This window comes from Schistocerca cancellata, chromosome 4 (assembly GCF_023864275.1).
Source record: "Schistocerca cancellata isolate TAMUIC-IGC-003103 chromosome 4, iqSchCanc2.1, whole genome shotgun sequence".
Taxonomy (NCBI): Eukaryota; Metazoa; Arthropoda; class Insecta; order Orthoptera; family Acrididae; genus Schistocerca; species Schistocerca cancellata.
Window position 1 is genome coordinate 822,771,895 of NC_064629.1, and position 20,493 is coordinate 822,792,387.

The following is a 20,493-nucleotide window of genomic DNA, read 5'->3' on the forward strand; positions in this document are numbered from 1 at the left end:
GTTGTAATCCGTTATTTTCTCCTCTTCCAGTCATAATTATATTCGCACAGGAATTCGAATCCTTTACTTAATACTATCAGATCTGTTTAAAATATACTATGAAAATACATAAACGGCAGCGCTATAGAAACTAAGAAAGACATGAACGTACTGAAACGTCCTGGCAGATTAAAACTGTGTGCCGGACTGAGACTCGAAAAAAAAATGTTCAAATGTGTATGAAATCTTATGGGACTTAACTGCCAAGGTCATCAGTCCCTAAGCTTACACACTACTTAACCTAAATTATCCTAATGACAAACACACACACACACCCATGCCCGAGGGAGGACTCGAACCTCCGTCGGGACCTGCCTCACAGTCCATGAGTGCAGCGCCTCGAACTCGGGACCTTTGCCTTTCGCGGGCAAGTGCTCTACCGACTGAGCTACCCAGGCACGACTCACGGCCCGTCCTCACAGCTTTAATTACGCCAGTACCTCGTCTCCTATCTTCCCCATTTCACAGAAGCTTCTGTCAAGTTTGGAAGGTAGGAGACGAGGTACTGGCGGAATTAAAGCTGTGAGGACGGGGCGTGAGTCGTGCGTGTGTAGCTCAGTCGGTAGAGCACTTGCCCGCGAAATGCAAAGGTCCCGAGTTGAAGTCTCGGTCCGGCACACAGTTTTAATCTGCCAGGATGTTTCATATCAGCGCACACTCCGCTGTAGAGTGAACATTTCATATATGAACGTACTGTTTGTGGATACTGCCGCTCAGCAAAAAATGGTTCAAATGGCTCTAAGCACTATAGGGTTAACATCTGAGGTCATCAGTCCCATAGGCTTAGAACTACTTGAACCTAAGTAACCTATGGACATCACACACATCCATGCCCGAGGCAGGCTTCGAACCTGCAACCGTATCAGCCGCATGGTGCCGGACTGAAGCGCCTAGAACCTCTCGGCCACCGCTACCGGGGCCGCTTAGCAAATAAATGAATCAGCTACCGACCATGAAAACACATTTAATAATTTGAGACCTGAGCTTAGATAACTTACGGGATGCAGCCCTGTGACATCGTCACCAAGGGTTGATATTTCGAAAGGAGTACATCCTGCCATTTTTAAGGCAATACTGCAGCAAGTAACTGCTGTGAAAGCGAAGTAAAAACGTCGGTTTTCGGAGAAACTCCGAAAAGATAACACTAGCACACACTGTGAACAGTAGCGGGCTTCCACTCAGAATTTAAACAAAAACCGCCATCTCTGTTTATAGGGTAATTTACTGATTTAATTTCAACAGCTTCCTCATTAACACTATTGCAGTAGCTGTAAGTGTATGCCAGAATACCCGTGTTGTAATGTTCCATAAGGTTACCTTTGTCAAGACAATGTTCTGCAATGGCGGATTTGCTCGGCTATTGTACGCGTGGGTACTGCTTATGCCTCCAAGTAGCAAGGAAACTTATAAATAGTGATGATGGTTTTTATTTAAAATCTGCATAGAATCCTGCTATCTCCTTGTGAATAAACGTGCAGACATGTTGACTAAGAGTCTAACGGGACAATTTAAGGCGTCCAGAATACGACTGATGGTTCAATCAGTTATATTTGTGGCCCTGATGTTTCTTTATAAATGTTATTCTTACTTCACGTTCATTAATGCAATTTGTAATAATGTCATAGTATAAATAAATAAATACCCTTCATCTTATGAATAGGCGATTTTGTGTGATCTGTACGATCCGGAAGGTCAGAATACGATAAACACATTACCATACTGATATAGATTTCCGTGGTTTTCTTAAATCGCTAAATGTAAATTACTAGACGGTTCCTTTGAAAAGGACATGGCCGATTGCTTTCCCTTCTTCCCGAATAAAAGTTCCAGCTCTTCATTAATAACGTGATCGTCGACGGAACGCTAAACCCTAACTTTTCCTCCTTCCTGTAGATCAGTCTTTCCATTGTGTTTTATATTATGTTCACTGACGCCGACGAAGAATACTGGTACTTGGTTCAACGTTACTGCTTTGTTTGATGATTCTCAATTGATCTATCGTGGTATAACCCTGACTTATTTGCTCAGAAATAATGCTGTTGAGCCTCCGTATATTCCGTCTCCCTGCGATATCAGTCATTTACTGATTTTACGCTGTTTCCATATCTTCAGGATTAGTATCGAATACAACCATTTTTACTGAGTGTTTCAATTTTAAAAAGTGTTATTGCATATAATTATACAATATACGAGAGACAATTCTCAGTAGAATATCTCTTTACGATCTAAACGTTTGCTATGAGGCTCAGTTCCAGGTATATATCTCTACTTGTGACGTATCTCACAGTTCTGTAGCATGTCACAGTCTTGTTATGTAAACGTGATTCTGTCGTCCTGATTAAGGCTCACCGATTAATATAACTTCCTCGCACGCTGTGTGGTTCATTAGTGGATGCAGGAGTTAGGAACAAATGAACAGAGAATTCAGATATTAATTTATTCTACATCCAATATCAAATAATAAAAGTAATAAATCACTTTATTTCTGTAGTTGCAGCGTCAGTTGCTGAAAGTAGCTTTAATGTTGAAAAATATACAGATACAAAACATTTATAAACCTGTCACTTTTTAGTACCATGTCTATCAAGAAGATAGCGTGCCCTGGCCACTATGGAAGTCTGTAAATGTTATTCAACTGGCAGACACACGGAATGGGCTCAGTGCATTAATGTTCAAACTTAAGTATACCCGCCGCTGTAGCTCCGGAGAGGGGATAGTTGCAACGCATTATGAACGGCGTAAACGCTCGCGGGAGCATCTTCGTGTCGCAGTGGCGGCTGCAGAAAACGCGGCGGAGTGCTGCGCGTATTTGCAAGTGCGGCCGACCGGATATCGGCCGATACCGTACTCAGCTGCGCTTGTAAAACAACGATTCCTTCAACAAGCCGAAGACCGGCGCCTCTGGCATTTTCTTGACAAAACTAAGCTAGTATTTTCCAACACACTTGCTGTAGTTTGGGCTGGTTGCTGGGGTCTTGCCATAGTTTTCTGTCGAGGAGAAATTATTCTCAAGCCGCCCGGGGTGGCCGAGCGGTTCTAGGCGCTATAGTCTGGAACCGCGCGACCGCTACTGTCGCAGGTTCGTATCCTGCCTCGGGCATGGATGTGTGTGATGTCGTTAGGTTAGTTAGGTTTAAATAGTTCTAAGTTCTAGGGGACTGATGACCTCAGATGTTAAGTCCCATAGTGCTCAGAGCCATTTGAACCATTAATTCTTCTCAGACTCGATGTCAAACCTCTTTCACTTTCTCACAAGGACGTTGACAGTCCTCGGAGCAAGCAGATTTTGAACCTTTCATCAGTAATTGCATCAATCGTCTAGCAACATCTGCAAATCATTTTATGAATCTCATACAATAATTTGTGACTCAAAGAACTGATTGTAGTTTCTTCACCAATTCAGATATAGAAAATAGACATATAGTTTCTTCTAATCTCAAATCTGTCCTGACTGCATCTGTGTTAATTATGTGGCTAAGGTATACCGCCTCTTCCAACACATAATTACACTTCTCTGTACTCAATGTTAAATTCATGGGTCTGAATCTCAGGAATACTACCATTAGGAGTTGTATGTGCTGCTCCATATCACTCGCATAGACGATTATATCATCAAGACACACCATGCATTGACGTGGTTTCAGTCCTCTGAGAACTCCGTCCAACATCCTCTGAAATGACGCATGTCTTCAGTCCGAAAGGCAGCCTCCTGAACTGACGCTGTCCACAAGACGAAGATAATGCATTTATTGGTCAGTCCTCCAGAGCGACACCTAGCTGATGTTAGCCACTGCTTAAGTCAATCGTTGTAAATATTGCACTGGCATAAATACTCTACGGTTTCCATAACTTTCGGCAAAGAGTAGGCATCCAATTTAATTTTGACATTCTTGGTGTTCAGTTGATTTACCAGGGAATGGAGAAACATAAATTGGGGCTGCGAAATCTATATTTAGCTTTGGTGACTGTGCTGCGAGCAAACTATCTTACTCCATGTTATCCACTGTCAACTGCATTACTTTTTGCAATAATATATGAACTGCCTATTGTTCTTATACTCATTGCATCCCTGACTATTCCAAATATTTCCCTAGTTGACACTCATTTTCAAAAACCGGTAATTACAAGACACACAAAATAAAATACGTCTAACCATTAACTATTTTGATTGTTGGTACTGCCTAGCCACATGCCCCTAAAATTACACATGAAACACACTACTGTCACTAATTCCGCACATGGTGCTGAATTACCTTCCAAGCTACACTACATTCGTCTGAGAAGTACTAGAACTACTAGACTCTAGAGAGCAACAAATGTACTTTATCCTTACATTTAACAAATCTCATCTCACAAACTGCATGGAAGTCAATATTTTTTCCATTACCAAGTCATTTTGACAACAACAATTAGAATCCTTAACTCCTCGAACCTTAGGCCATAGGTTCAGGTGTTGAGCTCAAAGGGTGACGTCAGTACTAAGGCACCAGTAAAGTTACGGATGTCGGGATGGTACACAGGGGAGGCCGTGAAATGCCTGACAGACGGCCAGAAGTAACAAAATCTCTTCATTATGGTTTATCGCCATGGTTTAGTACTAGCAACACCAGCGAGGCTGAGGCATCCAGCAGCTTCCTGTGTGAGAGAGTAGTTAAGAGTGAAATGTAACCGATGGAAATAGGTTTGCTGCACGCTTTTACCGTGAGAACTACCAAGTTATGCAGAAAACTTGTTTTTAAAATAGTTTTCTCTGTCTATTAAAACATGACCACAAGAGCAAATATAAAGACTATTATAATTTATTACAATGAATTTCAAACGTAGATCAACAGTTTAACACTTCAAAATCTGGTAGATCAAGCCATTGCAGTTAGGCAACTGATAATAGTCAGCTAGTTGAATGAGGGTGATTTCTTTTTTGATGAAGCCATGAAGATTATTTATTGAATTCGTTCTCAGTTAGGCGCCTGTGCTAGAAAAATATCGCATAGAATACGTCTTGAGATTGCCATAGCCAAACATAGCATAATGAAACATGGAACTATGCAATCTCAAAATGAAAATACACTGTGATCAAAACTATCCGGACACCACCAAAACCATACGTTTTCCATATCAGGTGCACTGCGCTGCCACCTACTGCCAGGTACTCTGTATCAGCGACCTCAGTTGTCATTAGACATCGTGAGAGAGCGGAATGGGGCTTTCCGCGGAACTCACGGACTTCGAAAGTCGTCAGGGGATTGGGTGTCACTTGTGTCAGACGTCTGTACGCGAGATTTCCACACTCCTAAACATTCCTAGGTCCACTGTTTCCGATGTGATAGTGAAGTGGAAACGTGAAGGGACACGTACAGCACAGAAGTGTACAGACCGACCTCGTCTGTTGACCGACAGAAACCGCCGACAGTTGAAGAGGGTTGTGATGTGTAATAGGCAGATATCTATCCAGAGCATCACACAGGAATTCCAAACTGCATCAGGATCGACTGCAAGTACTGTAAGTGTTAGATGGGAGGTGAGAAAACTTGAATTTCATAGTCGAGCGGCTGCTCATAAGCCACACATCACGCCAGTAAATGCCAAACGACGCCTCGCTTGGTGTAAGGAATGTAAACAATGGACGATTGAACAGTGTAAAAACGTTGTGTGGAGTAACGAATCACGGTACACAACGTGGCGATCCGATGGCAGGGTGTGGGTATGGCGAATGCCCGATGAACGTCATCTGCCACCGTATGTAGTGTCAGCAGTAAAATTCGGAGGCGATAGTGTTACGGTGTGATCGTGTTTTTCATGGAAGGGGCTTGCACCCCTTGTTGTTTTGCGTGGCACTATCACAGCACTGGCCTACATTGATGTTATAAGCACATTCTTGCTTCCCACCGTTGAAGAGCAATTCGGGGATGACGATTGCATCTTTCAACACGATAGAGCACCTGTTCATAACGCACGGCGGAGTGGTTACACGACAATAACATCCCTGTAATGGACTGTACTGCACAGAGTCCTGACCTGAATCCTATAGAACACCTTTGTGATGTTTAGGAACGCCGACGTCGTGCCAGGCCTCACCAACCGACATCAGTACCTCTCCCCAGTGCAGCACTCCGTGGAGAATGGGCTGCCATTCCCTAAGAAACCTTCCAGCACCTGATTGAACGTATGCTTGCGAGAGAGGAACCTGTCATCAAGGCTAATAATAGGCCATAATGAATTGCAGCATTACTGATCGAGGGCGCCACGAACTTGTCAGTCATTTTCAGCCAGGTGTCCCGATACTTTTGATCACATAGTGTAGTACTAAAATCAGGAATAATAATAACCATACAGTGTACGACCTTACTTCTTGTTACAGAATTTAATAATGTGCAACGAAAATGTGTATTAGTGGACTCCACATTACTCACCTCCTTAGCTGCTGTCGCTGACGTCCACCTGTTTGGTGACGATTAAGTCGGAGGTAAACCGGTTTGAATCCTGGTGGTGGATGAGCTTTTCAGTGCCAGTATTTTTCCGGTGGGGTGAGGAGATGTGGGGGCGTTAAATTCATAATCACCAGTCTTTGCCCCAGTAGTCACTATTAAACTGCAGATCTCTCTGCAGTGTCTCATGAAGTGAGGGAATGTAACACTGCCGGCGGTTCTAGGCACTTAAGTCCGGAACCGCGCTGCTGCTGCGATCGCAGAGTCGAATCCTGCCTCGGGTATGGATGTGTGCGATGCCCTTAGGTTTAAGGGGCTCCGGAACGCCCTATACTTGCAATGTTAAAATAACGCTTATAAATTACATCTTTCCTCACAAAGTATTTGAGGTAGGAAGTTGAACTTTTTATGGATTATTTATTGGAATATGGGCTACAACTTAACACAGGGATTTTACAAAATTTTAGTTCAGTTATTAAAGATGATTTTTTTTCAATTGTAATGAAAATTCGCAACATTTTTTTGCAATTTTTTATTTATATATTCAAAAATATACAGTTTTTTGGAAAAAGGCTGTGTTAAATTATGCAGAAGGTACTGTGTAACATTTACTGAAAGTTTGAAACAAATATGTTTGGAAGATCCTTAGAAAACATGTAATTAGTATGAGAAAATAAAAGTTTTGGGAATCGAGCGACAAAGATTGGATTAACTTTGTAGTGCATTCCAGGTCCATAGGATGGATTATCTTCATCCTCTGCAAACTCCTCCTCCAGCTTCCTCTTGTTCCTCCTCCTGTTTACTCTTGCTTGTATTTCTAGACTCTTTACAGCCCTGTCTGCAGCCCGAAGGCGTTCCTTGTCTAAAGCAAGCATCGCTCGTACCATGTTAGAATGTTATTATTTACAGTAATAACACATACCTTTGGCTTTCCAACATTTCTCCTTTTCTTAAAAGCCTTCAGAGGATTTCTAATAACTTTACTTTTACTCATTATTATACTTCAAAAAAAAAAGACTCAAGAAACAGAATTAATTACGAATATTTTCGAGATAACGACAGAGTAAATAAACATGAAACAATCGACAATCACACCAGCGATATATATTGAACCATCACAGGTTAGCCACAACACATACTTTATCTCACATCACTATAATGTACCTGATGAACACGGACGTTAATAATAACACCATTTGACAGCAGTTTAACAGCGCCACAGTGGGTCACGCCCATGTAGAACACATTTCAAAAAAAATTTAAAAATAGTTGAAGTCTTCGGAATTGAATAAATTATATATCTATTAAAAGGTAATAGTCTGCAGATTCAGAAAACGCAAAAAAGTAAAAATTGAACTTTTCATGATTTTGAGCCTTTCCGGAGCCCCTTAAGTAGTTCTAAGTTCTAGGGGACTGATGAGCTCAGATGTTAAGTCCCATAGTGCTTAGAGCCATTTGAACCATGTAACACTGCCAGTGGTGATACGTCCGTCGGAGGGGGACGTTGAGCTCGGCGGCCTCTGTAGAGCTTTCGAGAGGTAAATAAATGTCGTGTGACTAGGGTCTCCCGTCGGGTAGACCGTTCACCGGGTGCAAGTCTTTCGATCTGACGCCACTTCGGTGACTTGCGCGTCGATGGGGATGAAATGATGATGATTAGGACAGCACAACACCCAGTCCATGAGCGCAGAAAATCTCCGCCCCCCCCCCCTGGAATCGAACCTGGGCCCTTAGACTGACATCATTCTGTCGCGCTGACCACTCAGCTACCGGGGGCGGACTATCGAGAGGTTTTGGCAATGTGACGACACCGGGTTTCAAACTCTACCTTCTTTCATTATCATGATACAGCACAAACATAACACTATACTACACGCGCATCCATTACACTCACCTAAAGTACAATGTGGGGTGAGATACAGTATATATTTGTCAACATCTTCGGGATACCTTACAGCTGTATCGTCAGTTGCCGCTGTTGCTTCGGACTCGATCCGACACATCGACTGCGCTTGTTTGTGGCACCAATCTGACACAATCCCCGCTATTGGGCCGGACAGCTCGCGGTAGTCTACTGACATGACGCCCTCTTTCGAGTTAAGCCGAAATGCAAAGGGGCTTTCCATCAGCAGTGCGCTGCGTAGATATTCGGCGAGGGAAGCAGAGGCATTTCCCCTTCGCAAATCCGCTAAGCAGCAGGTAGTAAATCCCGCTCTCCCTCGTAAACTTTTATGAAATCGGCCTCCCCTTTACTGCAGTCAACTGAGCCAGACGCCTTCTCCAGACGAGACGTAGCAAATTGCACGGAAACCGATAACGAACGACGCTGTCTACGGTTTTGCTTTAGCTGAGGTTCTTTTCCGCCAGTAGCGCGAGGAAAGATTTTGTGGTGTATGTCAGGCTCCACACGAGGCAGTGAAATTGATTTTGTATCAAGAACAGCGCTTCGTCTGATGGGGAATATGTGACAGGTGATCGATCGCTGCTGGAGACACAGAGGGGATAGGCAGAACGTCATAACTGCACTACACACGTGGAATCTACACATATTACTAAATTCGAGTCTGTTTGTATGTGAAGGCTAATCTGAGAAATTACTGTAGGAATTCTGCTTTCTCTAATTCACGAGAAGGCTGGTGTATATACACTGGGCAACAGAATTAGATCGCTTTTTCGAAACTCCGTAAGAGCCTCCCATTGCGACGCAAAACCCCTTCTTTTGACGTCCATGCAGTGGAAGTCAGAACAGCGATACCCAGCGTTGAAATTACGTAGTATTTTTATTGTGGGTGGCTGAAGAAAACTTTTGAGACACACCGACCCTCAGAATCGACACGAAGAGGTCGCAGGGTTTTGCATAGAGGGCGTCAATGAAACCACCCCAACCCCTGCGACGTTGATTATCACACGTTTTAAGGTCGAAAACGACAATTCACAGTGCGATGAGCTACAGGAAGAGTTTCTTCACAAGCTATGACACTTATGACAAAATGGTTCAAATGGCTCTGAGCTCTATGAGACTTAACATCTGAGGCCATCAGTCCCCTAGACTTAGAATTGCTTAAACCTAACTAACCTAAGGACCTCACACACATCCATGAGCGAACCTGCGACCGTAGCAGCAGCACGGTTCCCGGACTGAAGCGCTAGAACCGCTCGGCCACAGCGGCCGGCACACTTATAACATCTTCGGATATTTCAATCCCTCTCTAAAGACATTGTAGGACTACATCCGCATTGAATGAGAATGCACTGCTTCGGAGTGCAGCACGACTTCACAGAAGCTCTTCTGCGAACCTTGCGGAACTAGCACTCCTGGAAGAAAGGATATTGTTGAGAAATGGCTTAGCCACAGCCTGGAGAATGTTTCCAGAATGAGATTCTCACTCTGCAGCGGAGTGTGCGCTGATATGAATCTTCCTGGAACATTAAAACTGTGTGCCGGACCGAGCCTCGAGCTAGGGATCTATGCCTTTCGCGGGCAAGTGCTCTACCATCTAAGCTACCCAAGCAAGACTCCCGACCAGTTCTCACAGCTGCAAGGTTCGCAGAAGAGGTTCTGTGAAGTTTGGAAGGTAGGAGACGTGGCACTGACAGGAATGAATCTGTGAGGACGGGTCGTGAGTCGTACGTGGGTAGCTCGGATGGTACAGCACTTGCCCGCGAAAGGCAAAGGTCTCGAGTTCGATTCTCGGTCCGGCACACAGTTTTAATCTGCCAGGGAGTTTCAGTGCGAATTCAGACGACGGGGAATTTCGTATTATAATATGTTAAGTAAGTTTATGGTAAAAGGAAAGCTAATTCGAGTGCAAATGAAAATAGTTAATAAGTTCAAATGGTTCAAATGGCTCTGAGCACTATGGGACTCATCTGCTGAGGTCATTAGTCCCCTAGAACTTAGAACTAGTTAAACCCAACTAACCTAAGGACATCACAAACATCCATGCCCGAGGCAGGATTCGAACCTGCGACCGTAGCGGTCTTGCGGTTCCAGACTGCAGCGCCTTTAACCGCACGGCCACTTCGGCCGGCCAGTAGTTAATAAGGTAAAGTATAAACAACATATCAGAATGTTAAATACGTATTTCGGGAAAAAGTACAGTTCGAAAGTGTGTTATTTGTTGATTGGTTAGTCATGAAAAGAGCTGACTAACGCAGGATGATAATGTTTTTCTATTGGCCTTAAAGAAAACTGACCCATCAGGACGGAGTATTCTTTGCGCGTCTTTTCGCTTGGAGATATAGAATACTTACAGCAGTGTAAGTGGTCGGTTGTGCGTAGTACAAGCACCGAAGGAAGGTATGATTTGCCGGTTTTACTTGTGCTACCCGCTTCAAATGTGTTTTAAATCAAAGGCATTCTTATTCCGGTGTATTGTTTTAGAAAGTACGGATTTTGTAAGTAATTCTGTGTATGAGAAAAGATAGTAATTCCGCGTGGTATATTGAGCAAATCGGTGACTAAAAACTTAAGTTTATTACACACCAATAAACTTCATAGTATGGCGAGCATTTTCATTTACGAACAGTCCGTGCTTAGTAGCTGTTTAGATTTCTGGAAATACTTTACCATAAACTTGCTAACGTGAATGAAAGGGTTTGTGTATGACTGGGTTAAGATTAACGCGGGCCTGGCAGTGAACGCGTACGTTATCAAGGTTCAGAATATACAGACGTTTGGCCGGTATTTCCACCTTTCATTCAAAATTGAAACCTTTTCCCGAGTCTTGTAATAGTTACGTTGTATGCAGCCTGGTGCGAGTGGCAGTACGGCAGGATTCTGCTCGCCTTTCCTACCGGAGATCTGCTGCAACAAGTTCACAGGTAGGTGCACGTAAAGGACGAAAGGAACCGCACCGCCGCACAGTATAATTTATTACCGCTACGCGCCATAAGTCGTCTGACGGTAGATATTTAATGCTACTCGTACGAAACCGGGCGGGTCGCTAGTGCACCTCCAAAATTGGAAGAAGCTACAGTAAATTATATAGCTTGACTATTTTCCTTTTTGTATTTATTCAAAATACTTCAGTCAGATGTCTCTCCCACGCAACGTTAGGCAAGAGTTTCAGGAGATAGTCGTTATGAACTTCCTTTTCAATTTTAAAAGTCTCTCTAAAAAATAAGCTTGCATCTGAGAAGGTCAGATATTAGAGACCCGTCCGCGGTCCAAATATTTATTTTCCATTGTTTCCCTAAGCCTGTTAAGACGAATTTGTGGATGGTTCCTTTGAAAATGGACGTACCCGATTTCCTGCCTCGTTATTGTCCAACCGTACGTCCCATTCTGCGTCCAGTGGTCTACATGTCGACAAGATGTATATTTATATCGAATTCTGCTCTGCACGCGATGTTACATGAGTTCATGTAAAACAGATTTTGAGATTCTATTAAAGAACAGTTGCTGTGATGATAGTTTGACTTAAAGATGACAGCTGCATTGAGAAGTGAGTGCTCCTATTGCACCAACCCATGGAAAAACCAAATCTGTATGGCCCGACGGGGACTGGAAACGTAGGCTACCGAAAGTGACTCCAGTGTCTAACCTCTGCCCCAATTCACTAGTTTATTGTTTCGATCACGTAAAAGTTGCGAAAGATATATGTCTGCACTCTTTCTTTAAATTTGTGCCGGCGCGTGGCTTCTCATGGGATTCGGAGCTCGCTCGATTAGGATAAAACCACCCCCATCAGACCCAAGTGCCGTTGTCAACAATGGATGACAGGTTTCGCAGTCGATGATCTCTGACTAAGAAAGCAAAGCTGTGGTGAACAACAAGAATTTGTGAGGAACTTTCCAGAACACTTCCCTTGCTGTGGCAGGAATATTATACTACATAACGAACATAGGCACCAACTGCTTTATGGAGAAATGTCAACTGCAGTGATTAACACTTGTACATCTTAGTACATGCTCTGACAGTGTAAGAATTCCCTGAAAAACATAAATTTTTCTTGCAAAATGTACAGCTGAGGTTGGGTGCGCTTTCCACGCTTGAGGAATATTGCCGTGGGAAAAAGTGGAAGCCCTGGTCTGCCTGCCAACGTACATCGTTGGCAAATGCCTCTTGTACCCGTTTCTTCCACTAAACTACCGCGCTGGGGATTTATACCTTTAGTTAGGTCTTATTTCCGCTGAAATGAGTCAAAACAGATGCAGAGATCTAGCTTTAACTCATAGACGATCCGATTCCATTACTACTGGGAATATCTGAATGGATGTACGCGGCGATATTCCGAGATCGTCAGTATCAAATTGTGCCGGGAGTACCACATTACTTCTCACTATTGACAATGCAGTGGCCGACGATCGCCTTCACTTAACAAGCGAGAGCAGCGGTGTTTGCGTAGTGTTGTCAGTGCTAACAGACAAGCATAAATAGATGTGGGACGTACAACGAACGTATCCGCTACGAGAGTGAGGCCTTTGCTAACAGCACGTAATCACCTGCAGCGCCCCTTTTGGGCTCGGGACCGCATCTGTTTGACCCTAGACAACTGGAGAACCGTGGACTGATCAGATATGTCCCGATTTCAGTTGGTAAGAGCTTACGTTAGGGTCGAGTGTGGCACATACACCACAAAGCCATGGACCGACGTTCCCAATAATACACTGTGCAAGTTGGTAGTGGCTACAGAATGGTGTGGATTGTATTTACATGGAATGGACTGTGTCCTCTGGTCCACTTCAATTGATCATTGACTGGAAATAGTTATGTTCGGCTACCTGGAGACCATTTGCAGCCAATTATTATTGATAACAATGCGCCATGTCACCGGGCCACAATTGTTCGCGATTGATTTGAACATTCAGGACGATTCGAGTGACTGGATTGGCCACCCAGATCTCCCGATGTGAATCTCATCGAAAATTTATGGACATAATCGAGGGGTCAGTTGGTGCACAGAATCCTGCACCGACAAAATTTCGCAATTATGGACGGCCACAGCGACAGCATGGCTGAATATTTCTGTAGGGAACTTCGAACGGCTTTTTGTGTACATGCCACGTCGAGTTTACGTACTACGCTGGGAAAGATCGATCATACAAGATATTAGGAGGTATCCCATGACTTTCAGCAACTCACTGTATTTTGGTTATATAGATTACGTACATAGCACAGCTATGAGGTGTGATAAATATCAATAAATGGATTTTTCATTTGCGATCTGTATTAATATCCAGGCAACGAAATGTAAGAATAACTTTAGAGCGCCCGTTTACGACCTAGATGGTATTCAATAAATTATTTTAGTTTAGGGTATGATAAACTGAAGCTGAAAAGAAGAATAAGGCTGGACGACTCTTCGACGACGAGATCATTAGGCACGAAGCACAAGCTCTGACTAGAAAAGTGAAGAAGATAAGCAGCCATGTTCTCTTCAAAGGAATAATCCCCCCATTCTCATTAACAATTTAAAGAAACCACGAATAAACTAAATCTGGATGTCTAGATCGAGTTAAACCATCCCGAATGTGAGTCCAAAGGTTAACCACTGCCCAACCACTTTTGCGATAGTTACGATAAAATAACGACGGCCTCCCTATACACGTATCTGTGATGGACCACTAAACTGAAAATCATTAAACAATAATGAGACACTACTGTATGTCATAGAAAGCAGCAACACTTCAACAATGAATACTGAACCATTGTAATCTAGAATGAACTAGTGACTACAAAGTGTCGATGCCGATTTTCAGCACATCGTCGTTTTCAATGGGCCTTGCTTCGCTCTAAACAGTCGAGTTGTTGGAGCGTGCGAGGTGAAAAAAGTCATAAGATACTTCCTAATATCATGTTGGCCCCTTTTGCCCGGCGTAGTGCCGCATCTAGACGTGACGTGGAGGCAATAAATCGTTGGGAGCCACCTGCAGAAATATTGTGCCATTCTCTCTCTATAGCAGTCCACAATTGCAAAAGTGTTGCCGGTGCAGGATTTTGTACACGAACTGACCCCTCCATTATGTCCCATAAATGTTCGATAGGATTCACATCGCTTGATCTGGGTTACCAGAATGCTCCAGTTTGTTATTCAAAACAATTGCGTCCGGTGATATGGCGAGTTGTCATCCATAATAATTCCATTTTTGTTTCGGAACATGAAATCCATGATTGGCAACAAATGGCCTGCAAGTAGCTGAACATAGTCACTGTCAGTCAATGATCGGTTCAGGTGGACCAGAGGACCCAGTCCGTTCTATGTAAATGCCACCCACATCATTCTGGAGCCACTACCAGTTTGCACAGTGCCTTCTTGACAACTGGAAATATCTTAAAATTTAAAAACTGGTCTCGTAATCTTTGTCTTACCGTTATATAATTAATCTGAAACCTTCCGGTCTTTCCACGTTTCTTCCTCGTATACAAACTTCTTCCATGATTCTTAAACCAAATGTTAGTCGTGATTAAATTATACTCGGTGCAAAATTCTACCAGGCGGCTTCTTCTTTCATTCTTTTCCCGCAGTCCATATTCACGTACTACTTTCCATTCTCTTCCGTTACCTGCTACTGAATTCCAGTCTCCCATAACTATTACATTTTCGTCTCCTTTAACTATCTGAAAAATTTCTTTTATCCACCGAAGTTCACTAATTCCCACTATATCTAACTTTAACCTATCCATTTCCCTTTTTAAATCTTCTAACCTACCTGCCCGATTAATGGATTCCACACTCCGATCCGTAGAACGCCGCTTTTGTTTCTCCTGGTAATGACGTCCTCCTGAGCAGTCCCCGTCCGGAGATCCGAATGGAGGACTATTTTATCCCCAGAATATTTTACCCAAGAGAATGCCATCATCATTTAACCATGCAGTAGAGGTGCATGTCCTCGGGAAAAATTACGGCTGTAGCTTCTCCTTGCTTTCACGCGTTCGCAGTACCAGCACATCCAGGTCGTTTTGGTTGATATTACAAGACCAGATAAGGCAATCATTCAGACAGTTGCCTCCTGCAACTAATGAAAAGGTTGCTGCCCCTCTTCAGGAACCATACGTTTATCTGGCCCCTCAACAGATACCGCTTGTCTGGCCTCTCAACAGATACCCCTCCGTTGTGGTTTCACCTACGGTACGGCTATCTGTATCGCTGAGGCACGCAAGCCTCCGCACCAACGGCAAGGTCCATGGTTCATGGGGTGAAACGTGAACTATGGCGTAGGTATTGTCAAAAGCGTGCAAACGGGGCCAACGTTCCTTGAGCTCATTGCTGCAGGCGACGAAAGATGGTTCCACCGCTGGGAACCGGGACAGAAAGCGTCGACGATGCTGTGGTCTCATTTTTCATCACCTCGTCCCAAGAAGTTCAAGAGCCAGCCATCTGCTGGAAATTTGATGCTCACCGTTTTCTTTGATTGCTGGGGACCATTGCTTATTGTATTCAAGCAGCATGTTGTCCCTATCAATGGGGAAAGGTATTCCGCAACGCTGGAGCAATTACGGCGTGCAGTTAAGGCGAGAAGTCCGGGAAAACTGCGACAAGGACTGCTGCTGCTTCATCGTAGCTCACGTCCCCAAATCGCAAATGTCGTACCGCAGAAGTTACGACAAATCAAGTGGGAGATACTCGGACACCCGCTCCATTGTCCTGATCTCTCTCCAAACGATTATCACGCCTTCTTTAAGGGTCGACGATTTCTGTCGGACGAGGATGTGCAGTGGGCAGTTACGGACTTCTTCACCGAGCAGGACACGGTGTTTTACCAAACGGGTATCTTCAACCTGGTGCGTCGGTAGAATGATTGCCTCAACGCTCACGACGATTTTGCTTGATTGGTGTACTGATGCTGGACTGTACGGACTTCGAACTGGAACTTTTTGATCGACCCTTACACTCTGAAAGGGCGTGGTCGTTCTACTTCCCCAATACAAGATTTTTCTCAGCCTGTAACGACTAGATCGTCGGTGGGCGTTAAACCTTAATTTTCATTACTCGGTTTCCTTAAAACAATGAGACTTTCTGTAGTTGGATATAATGTGAAGGAACAAAAACCGGCCTGAAAAAGCAACTGCGTATTTTTGTATTTTAATCATTTTATGCTACATCTAATGTGTGGCAGACGAAGTGAAGGTAAAATGTAAGTTTTTGTAATGGGATCACGTTCCAGGAGAAGATTGTCCCGAGTTTCAGGTGTACGCATCAGTGGAAGCGTGGGACGTATCGCCCGCTCTGACGGAGCCACTCCACTGGCCCTTTGCGACAGGTAGGTCACGTCTCGGATCGATAGCTCACTCAAGAAACAATCCGATGCTGCTGTTCACAAGGAGAGGGGACGCTCCTGTCTCGTGCGCTCCTCTGGCGTGCGTGGATTAACTCCGACACTTTCCTGGGAGGCTGGTGGCCAGGGAGAAGTGTGAACTAATCCTGGTGCTCTTCTAACATCACACATACACTGCGAGCTGTGTGATACGTTGCTTGTCGTGTTAGTACATGCCGTTGTGCCGAGGAAGAACAAACTGCATGTAAGGGGGACATGATCACCAAGGATAGATGCATTCTTGTGTCGATCCATTATGCCTTCCATAATGACTAAATCAGCCAGGGATTGACATGACAGCCGGCCGCTGTGGCCGAGCGGTTCTAGGCGCTTCGGTCCGGAACCGCACTGCTGCTACGGTCTCAATTTCGAATCCTGCCTCGGGCATGGATGTGTGTGATGTCCTTATGTTAGTTAGGTTTAAGTAGTTCTAAGTCTAGGGGACTGATGACCTCAGATGTTAAGTCCCATAGTGCTTAGAGCCATTTTGATTCCCATGACAGCATTCCATCCTCCGTTCTAGACACTTCCGACAATTGTTGCAATGTAGTTTCACTCCTTACACGCCAACGGCCATCTGCCCGATGAAATACAAAATGTGATTCTCCTGTCAAGGCCACCTGTTACCACTTCGTTGCCAATGAACAGCAGTCAGCAAACATGCATGAACCAGCCGCCTGCTGCGAACGCCCATACGCAACAACGTTCGCAGAACGGTCTTTCATTCGAACGGTTAGTTGCTCAACAGTTGCACGTGTAATCGCCCGTGCACACAACCGCAGCCGTCGTTCACCCCTGTCATCTATGGCTCGTGGTGCATCACAGTTAGCTTGGCGCCGGTTGTGGAGGCCGCCATTTTGCCATGCACGGTATACTTTATCCACGGCGGCACGTCAACAGTTTACAGTCTGGGCCATTTCGGAAATACTTCCAACCTTGGCCCGAAAGCCAATGATAATTCCCTTTTTGGCGTCAGCTAAATCGTCCCGTTTCCGCCTTACGACAACGATTGAAGCGTTTTTCGCGCCCCTCCGACACACTTTATACACTATATACTGCGAGTGCTGCCAAGTATCGTCTCTGTGTGGTTACTGCACATTGACGTTGAACAGAGGCGTTGATCCCGTTAATCGGACTGGACGGTGTATATTAACTATACCGGGCAAAGAAATAGTCATCCCCAGGAAACAGCCCTCAATTCAGTAACTAAGAGTTCGTACAGTTCTTCAGCTGAAGTCACTTATCGATGATTACACCCTCAAAGGGATAATTAATTGTGGTGGTACTGACTGCTACATTTCACACGCTGTTCCAACTTGTCCCAGACTAAGAGCTGATGATTTACCGCATCAGTCGAAGCGCAATAGGGTCCCTGAGTGTTTTACAAAGCAGGAACGTTAGTGTGTAGCTCTGTGAACACAGCTGTTGTCAACATGGGCGTCGGAAGTGTCCTGAGCATACTAATCATGAAGATGTTGAGGAAAGGGGGAGTCTGATATGGAAATCTTGCTGCTCTTCGCACTGCACCTCTTCTTAGAGTTCAAGGATAAGGATAGATATTGTTTTGATCCTCACGAACATTAATGTGAGGGATCGTGTATCGCCGTGTCGAAACAGCTTTCTCTCGTAGGCAACAAAGTGTTGTTGTTGTTGTTATCATTGTTGTTGTTGTTTTCGAGGTCTTCAGTCCAAAGGCTGATTTGATGTAGAAGTCCGCGCGAATCTTTTCTGAACAAGCCTCTTCAGGGTGCAGTCTTCAGTTGTTGTGACAATACATCTCGAATAAACACAGAAAAAGTGGTTGCACTCAGAGTGCCAGAAAATGAGGTCCTATGACATGATGTTGCACATCTCCAGACCAAAATTTAACAGTGAGTGGTTTTTGGTGTTCGGAGAGAAGTGTGATGTATTAATTGTTACTACGACGGACCAGTTGAAACCTCATCACGGTGGATAGATGCGTCATCCGTGATCAACACAATCAGCTGGCTAATTTGGATAAGCCACTGACAGAATTGAACTCTGTGTTCAAATTCATTTGTCTCCTTCGCTTGCGTACGTCGTTTACCGTAGAGCAGCATCGCTGCTCCGCTAATACACTTCATACTACGTTGTTCGAAACGTTTATTACGCGTAAATTGTCCTTGTTGATGAATCTTCCCCAATAAGATCTAACAACGTCTTCTGAAAAATTCGGCAGTGTCAACAAATCTTTGTCGAGAATCTTGGCCAGCCGACAGCGGCTTTTATGATCCAGTTTCTGTCCACGGTGGCAAATCTCGTCTAATCAGGACGCCGCCTGTTACGAAAAACCAGTACATTCGTTGGCCTTTTCGCCGTATATGTAATGTGACCTGTTCGGCCAATAGCCATAAGCTGTTAACAGTGGTATGACCCACACGTCGACATTTCATAGATAATGTTGGGTTGTTTCTCAAGGTAGATCTGACAGACAGTTGTCTGTGACGAAATACAAGCGCTTTACAAACATATGCTTCCCCACGCATAGGTCATTCAACGGCTCCTACGACCTGAAATATCCATCTAGACCATGTATTCCATATCTCAAAACATTCAGGTCGGGATAATCTATTATTTGTATGATTTGACCCTAATGGTTTGGTACACTCTTTATTTCGAAACTGCAGCAATGCTAGACGAGAATTATATTATTATCTCCAAAACTCAGTTATCTCCGTTCTTATTCTAAGTGGATGATATTTTAACACATTAGTGTCAAAACTATTCGAAAGAGTTCAGGAATAATTTGTTCAGATGGTTCAAATGGCTTTAATCACTATGGGACTTAACATCTGAGGTCATCAGTCCCCTAGACTTAGAACTACTTAAGCCTAACCTAACTAACACCCGAGGCAGAATTCGAACCTGCGACCGTAGCAGCAGCGCGGTTCCGGACTAAAGCGCCTAGAACCGCTCGGCCACAACGGCTGGCGAATAATTTGTAATCCCTTTACTGTTGACGTAGCGATATTTCCAAGACTCACGAGCAACATTTCCTTCAGGCAGTATTTTCTCGGTATAGAAAAAAAATGAAACTAAGGTGAACAGGTAACGCGTTACAATAACTCGAAAAATTATATGCCTCAGGCAGATTGCTACTTAAAACTTTTCAAGAGAAAAAGAAATGAGATACTGTACGACAGAAGAAGTTCGTCCTTGAGTCGTAAAACTGAAATAAGGTCCGAGATTAAATTCTGCGGTTTGCTGGAAATTATGAAGAAGAAAGGAGCATAAAATGAGTGGAAGTTCCATGAGTACTTCTTTATTTGTTTGTGTGCACAACTGTACGTCTTACAAATGTGTATGACAGGCGTGAAAGGTTGAAGCTGGTGGTAATTTTCGCAGTAACTTGTGTTTTTGTAATTCACACGATTGTAAATCCATCTGTGTTATTGAGGATCTCGTGCAAATACACTTTCACTTCTGCAGCATAAATAATTTACGAAAACGAAAGATTTTTTATGTTGCATACATGGTGTATTTTTTGTTTAATTGTAGCAGCTACGGACAAGGATACATATAAAGTGGTGAAACTACTGTACGCTACCTTAGACTATCGTAAGTAAGCGTAGACTACGGTGGTTGTCCTAGTAGCATTCGTCAGTTAAGGTTGTAGCCTTCGTTAGTTAATGTTGTACCTGCATTACATGTACGTTAGGTGTGTTGCGCACCTATCGGGCGTTACCTCATATCGATCGCTTTATTTACATATGCGATCAGCGTCTCACTAGATTCCTGTAAAAACCGG

General features: G+C 43.9%; 1 non-coding gene across 1 annotated transcript; it reads right to left on the reverse strand.

Annotated features, from left to right (window-relative positions):
- Positions 1–317: 317 nt before the first annotated feature.
- Positions 318–437, reverse strand: Trnar-gcg (transfer RNA arginine (anticodon GCG)). Its single transcript has 2 exons — positions 401–437; positions 318–355 (listed from the first exon to the last, which is right to left on the reverse strand). It is a non-coding gene; the product is annotated as a tRNA-Arg (tRNA).
- Between the last annotated feature and the right edge of the window lie 20,056 nt (positions 438–20,493).